General features: G+C 46.8%; 1 non-coding gene across 1 annotated transcript; it reads left to right on the top strand.

Annotated features, from left to right (window-relative positions):
- The first annotated feature begins 853 nt into the window (after positions 1–853).
- On the top strand, positions 854–925 carry TRNAT-CGU (transfer RNA threonine (anticodon CGU)). The gene has a single exon. It is a non-coding gene; the product is annotated as a tRNA-Thr (tRNA).
- The last annotated feature ends 5225 nt before the right edge of the window (positions 926–6150 follow it).

Raw genomic sequence — 6150 nt, 5'->3', positions numbered from 1 at the left:
ACGGCAATCGCACGGCAGGAGCTGAGCTGCGGCGGGAGAGCCCCAGCCGGGTCCCCGTGTGCTGGGCCTTGTGTCCCACCGCAGGACGGTGCCGCTTGCACCCGCTGCTCTTGCTCTGGGGGGGAGCCTCCCTCCCCCCGAAAGTGGGAGATGGCACCAGCACACTCTCGGTAGCAGGTGCCAGACACTGGAAAGCAACAAGGCCGAATGTACAAGCTTAGCAGCAGACTTTTTTCATACAAAATAGCTACTGGTTGTTTCCTTAGGCAACGCGGTGTTTCTGTGGCGATGTACAGCTTTATTCTGCCATGAGAAACGTCAGGAGTTGTTAACCGGGAGAAAGAAAAACAAACATTCACCAATCATTTCATGGTCTTTTTTGAGCAACAGCGCTGCCCTCGCCGGTGATGCTGGAGAGCCGAGGGGAAGGCTCAGCCGCGGGGAAGGCTGCAGGGCTGCGTTAGCAGGAAAGGGTTTGAGGCACCTGGCCGCAGGCAGGAGCGGGCGGGGGCCGGCTGAGCTCCGCAGGCGGGACGGGCCCCGCCGCCGGCCCCCGGCAGCCGCCGGGGGACGCGCTGGGGCACGACCCGCCCGCGCTCCCGTCCCTCCGTCCTGGGCGGTTCCGCGGGGCCGCCGCCCGCTGCCGGTGCCCCGCCCGCGGCTGCCCCGCACCCACCCGGCGCCCGCACGTGCCTGCGGGAACCGCCGCCAGCCGGGCGGGCGCTGCTGCGGCCTCACCCCGCAGGGCGGGGGGGCCGCCCCGTCCCGCCGCCGGCAGCTGCCCGGGGCGGGCGGCCGGGCCTGGCGGGTCGCTGGCTTCCACTGGCGGCGCGCGGGTGCTGCTAGCCCGTCAGGCGCGGTGGCCAAGTGGTAAGGCGTCGGTCTCGTAAACCGAAGATCGCGGGTTCGAACCCCGTCCGTGCCTGCCGAGGCAGCGCGGTGCGCTGGCAGCCCCGCCGCGGGGAGGCCGCGGACGCCGCCTCGTTTGCGGCCCCTTTTTGCTTTCGGCCGCGGAGAGCCGCTCCGGGTCCTCCCTGTGCCCCGCGCGGTGGGGAAGCTGCGGGTCCCGGAGAGCGGAGCAGTGGGTGGTCGCGATCCCCGTGGATTTCCAGCGTGGAGCCGGTGGGGCGGCCGCGGTCCTCACGGGTCTTTGCCACAGAGCTGGTGGGGAGGCCGTGGGGGTGGTGGTGAGCCCACGGGTGGCATCAGTGCAGGCCGTGGGTTGGCAGGCTCCCACGCAGGGCTGCGGGGGGGAAGGGTCTGTCGGGGCAGAGCCCTGCGCCCCGGGACCCCCGCGGGAGCCTCTGCCCCGGGAGGGAGGTGCTGTGCCCGGGCTGAGGCAGCACGGAAACCGCTTCTGCAGCGGGGGTGTCTCTGTGTTCTGCTTCAGGACAGTTGTCTTGAATCCAGTGAATCAGTTAAACTGGTGTTTGCGCTGCATTGCTGTGGAGGAAGCGTTTGGGAGTGATGAATCCCTCTTGCTGTTACTTTCTCTCTATAGGTGCTGGTTTTGGTGTAAGTTCTCGCATATAGAGCCCTTAAATGGTAGAGGGAGGCCAAATCCTGGAATAAACAAATACAGCTATGAAAAGCTTAGTGCAGTTGTGCTGTTTAGACCAGAATCGACCTTGATTGCTTGGCTCTTAATACATAAAGCTGTGCGAAGCTGTACACGTGTGCAAGGGCATTTCTGCTGGCTCTGTATAACATCACTTTGATTATTGCTGCTTTCAGACAGCTTAAAATATGTAAAGAATAGAGACATTTCATTGCAAAATCACAATAGCCAGATATTGGGGAAGAGCTGAGGAGCCTCTTCCAAAAACCTAGCTGCTTCCTTTGATGCTTAGACAAAGCCAGGTTTTGCTGTTTCATGTGCCAGACGTAGCCTGGTACAGGCTGGGTAGGAGGCGATTTGTCTTTCTCAATAGGTGTTGCAGGTGTGTGTGCGTAAGGTGTTTGGGGAGCTTTGTACAAAATGCTTGTACAGCATGTTATTAACAAGCCACAAAAAAAGCCGTACTACATTTTGATATAAAAACAGGAAATGCGGTTTAGAACTTGTTTAGAAAAATGTAGACACAATTTTACTTGGAAAATGCAGTGCTGTCCAAAGCCTGTCAACTTTGTTGGAGGCTTTTGAGGACAAAAGTTCCAACTTTGAAACACCCTGTTTTGACTTTTTTTTTTTAATTCTACAGCATCTCACATCAGTTTCTAAAGACAGCAACCGAGATAAAAGTAGAAAATTTCTCAAGCCAAAGGATTAAGAGAGGAAAGAACTAAAAAATAGCGACAGTGAACTAAAACACAGACATAGACAGAAAATTGAAAAAGCGACGGCACTAAGGAAAGACAAGAAATCATTAAAAAATAAAGACAGTGAACAGGATAAAAGTAGGCATAGAAAGAAAACTTAAAAAGTGACGAGCATTAGGGAGATAAAGGAAAAAAATTATGAAATATGGACAGCAAACTAAAACAGAGACGTATAAAATTGAAAAAGCAAGGGCACTAAGGAAAGACAAGAAATAACTAAAACGTAAAGACAGAGAAATAGAGACAGCGAGTGGGATAAAAGGAGAGAGAAACTTTTAAGGGCAACAGTGATTAAGGAAATAAGGAAAAAAATGACAGGAAACTAAAACAGACATAGAAACAAAATCTAAAAAGTGGTGGCACTAAGGAAAGAGAAAAAATAATTAAAAGTAAAGACATCACAGGGAAAAAAGTAGGTATAGAAAGGTATAGAAAGAAAATGCCCATTTTAAAAGCAATGGGCATTACGGAAAGAAAAGAAAAAACCTAAAGAATAGGGACAGCGAACTAAAAGAGATGTAGAAAGAAAATTTAAAAAGCAAGGGCAATAAGGAAAGAGAAGAAATAATTAAAAATAGAGACATCAAAAGGAAAAAAGTAGACAGAAAGAACATTTAAAAAGCAGTGGGGATTAGGGAAATAAAGGGAAAAATTTAAAAATAGGGAGAGCGAACTACTGGAGATGGAGAAAGAAAATGGAAAAAGCAAGGGCTCTGAGGGAAGACAAGAAATACTTAAAACATAAATACAGCAAAATAAAGACTGCAAATGGTGTAAAAGGAGAGAAAATTTTAAAAGCCACGGTGATTAAGAAAATAAGGAAAAAATGTAAAAATAGCGACGGCAAACTAAAACGGAGACGTAGAAAGAAAATTTAAAGAGCAAGGGCACTAAGAAAAGACAAGAAATAATTTTAAGAATAGCAAAGGGAGTCAAAGTAGGCTTAGAAAGAACATTTAAAAAGCTGAGAGGGACTAGGAGAAAAAAGGGAAAAATTTAAAAATAGGGACAGTGAACTACTCTAGATGTAGAAAGAAAATTTAAAAAGCAAGGGCACTAAGAAAAGACAAGAAATAATTAAAAACAAAGAGCAAAATAAAGACAGGGAATGGGATAAAAGAAGACAGAAAAATTTAGAAGCAAATAGGATTAAGGAAATAAGGAAAAAATTTCAAAATAGCGACGGCAAACTAAACCAGAGGCGTAAAAATAAAATTTTAGGAGTAATGGTATTAAGAAAAACAAGAAAAAATAATTAAAAAGTAAAGAGAGCGAATGAGATAAAAGTAGAAAATTTCTCAAGCCAAAGGATTAAGAGAGGAAAGAACTAAAAAAATAGCCACAGTGAACTAAAATGCAGACATAGACAGAAAATTAAAAAAGCGACGGCACTAAGGAAAGACAAGAAATCATTAAAAAATAAAGACAGTGAATAGGATAAAAGTAGGCATAGAAAGAAAACTCAAAAAGCGACGAGCATTAGGGAAATAAAGGAAAAAAATTATGAAATATGGACAGCAAACTAAAACAGAAAAGTAGAAAGAAAATTGAAAAAGCAAGGGCACTAAGGAAAGACAAGAAATAATTATAAACCCAGAGAAATAGCAACAGCGAGTGCGATAAAAGGAGACAGAAACTTTTAAAAGCAACGGTGATTAAGGAAATAAGGAAAAAAAAATAACGACGGGAAACTAAAATGGAGATGTAGAAAGAAAATCTAAAAAGTGATGGCACTAAGGAAAGAGAAGAAATAATTAAAAGTAAAGACATCACAGGGAAAAAAGTAGGCATAGAAAGAACATTTAAAAAGCAATGGGCATTACGGAAATAAAGGAAAAATACTAAAAAACAGGGACAGTGAACTAAAAGAGATGTAGAAAGAAAATTTTAAAAGTGAGGGCAGTAAGGAATGACAAAACAATTAAAAGAAAAGGCAGCAAAATAAAGACAGCGAACAGGATAAAAGTAGACAGAAAATTTTAAAAGCAACGGTGATTAAGGAAATAATCAAGAAATCAAAAAATTGCATAGTGAACTAAAGCAGAGACGTAGAAAGAAAATCTAAAATGTGATGGCAAAGAAGCAAGAGAAGAAATAATTTTAAAAAGACAGTGAAGGCAAAAAATGTAAGCATAGAAAGAACAATTAAAAAATGAGGGGTATTAGGGAAATAAAGGGAAAAACTAAAAAATAGGGACAGCAAACTAAAACGGAGACGTAGAAAGACTATCTAAAAAGCAAGGGCACTAAGGAAAGACAAATAATTAAAACGTAAATACAGTGAAATACAGACAGCGAATGGGATAAAAGTAGACAGAAAATTTTAAAAGAAACGGTGATTAAGGAAATAAGGAAAAATTAATAAATAGTGACGGCGAACTAAAACAGAGATGTAGAAAGAAAATTTTAAAACCGATGGCATTAAGAAAACAAGAAAAAATAATGAAAAAATAAATCAGAATGTTTCTCATGATTCAAAAGCCGTCTTGCAGCTTTTGCAGAGAATTTCAGAGTTCTGTGGGTTTGTTTCTGGTTGAAATCAGTTGTGAAACTGAGTTCCTCCCTGAAACAGGCTTGCCATCCCGTAAACCCGAGGAGTTGAGTCTTGCCCAGACGCGTGCCACGAACCCAGGACTCGCAGCCAGGTATTGCAATAAAGCTCTGCCGCCGCTCTCCTCTGCGGCCACAGCACATCCAGGCAGCTTACCAGCTGCTTAACTTCAGTCTCTGCAGAACCGGAATATTCGCTTCTGACTCCCGGGTGTCTTGTGGGGACGGTCCTTCGCCGGCTCTTTGCCCAGCTCCTTGGAAAAGCTCTGTGCCGGGACTAGTGTCGTGCACCTTCGCTCTTGGAACAAGCTCACGCCCCCGGATCCTTTCCCTTCCGTAACGTGTGGTCCTCTGCGTGCCATCCTGCTCACGTTGTTGTCTTCCCAGCTCTTCACAGACACACTCATCCCAGGGCACAGGTGTTTTTTTTCCAGTCTTCAGGATCATCTTTTTAGGGCTGTTGGTTTTGCTCAGCACAGCAGAGTCCAGGTGTGCAATACAGGCCCCTGCTCACCCCCGAAGCACGATGGAAAAATAATGCGTTGGTTGTAGTAGTCAAGAAAGTCCAGAGGAAGACAAGGAGGTGTTCCTGTGCAGAAAAGAACGGCTGGAGGCCTGGCTGTAAATACCACGTTTGAACAGGTGAAGCTTTCGGAGCAGTTTGTCACCTCTGAAGAGTTCTGGTTGGCTCATTAGAAGGAACGGAGCTGTGCCTCGGGCTCAGATGTAAAGTTTACCCCAGGGCAAGATGATGTGCTGAGCCTCCTGGAGACAAACTACTACCAGCCCTGGCTCAGGCAAGAGCGGAGGCTGCGGGTTACCTCGGATAACTGAGGGAATTCTTGCAGCAGGAGCTCGGGATGTGAAAGTCTGGCCCCATGTGTGTCACCTGGCCCCGTGGCTGTCACCTGGCCTGCCTCACCTGCGCGGTGTTAACAAAGCTGGAGATCAACAGCTAGACCCCAACTGATGTCAATTAGCAGAGCACCGCCCAAGCTAACAAGACTCTGCCAGCTGATCCTGTGTGTGAGCAAAGTCTAGCCTAAAAATAAGATCCGTATAAAATGTCCTGCTCATCACATCTCGGCAGAGCTGACCCTGCGGCTCCCTCCCCTCCTGACTCGCTGGTGCGGGCACCGCTGGGGCTTCTGCTTCTCCTCGCTCCCCTCTCTTCGGTGTCTCTGCACCGTCACTTTTTGTGGGGGCTGCCAGCGCGGCAGGGTTGTGTTGAGGACGATCACGTGTTCTCTCGCCTCCCAGATTCATGGCCCCCTCTTCTTA

This window comes from Calonectris borealis, chromosome 20 (assembly GCF_964195595.1).
Source record: "Calonectris borealis chromosome 20, bCalBor7.hap1.2, whole genome shotgun sequence".
NCBI classification, from domain to species: domain Eukaryota; kingdom Metazoa; phylum Chordata; class Aves; order Procellariiformes; family Procellariidae; genus Calonectris; species Calonectris borealis.
This window is presented reverse-complemented; position numbering and strand designations above follow the sequence as displayed.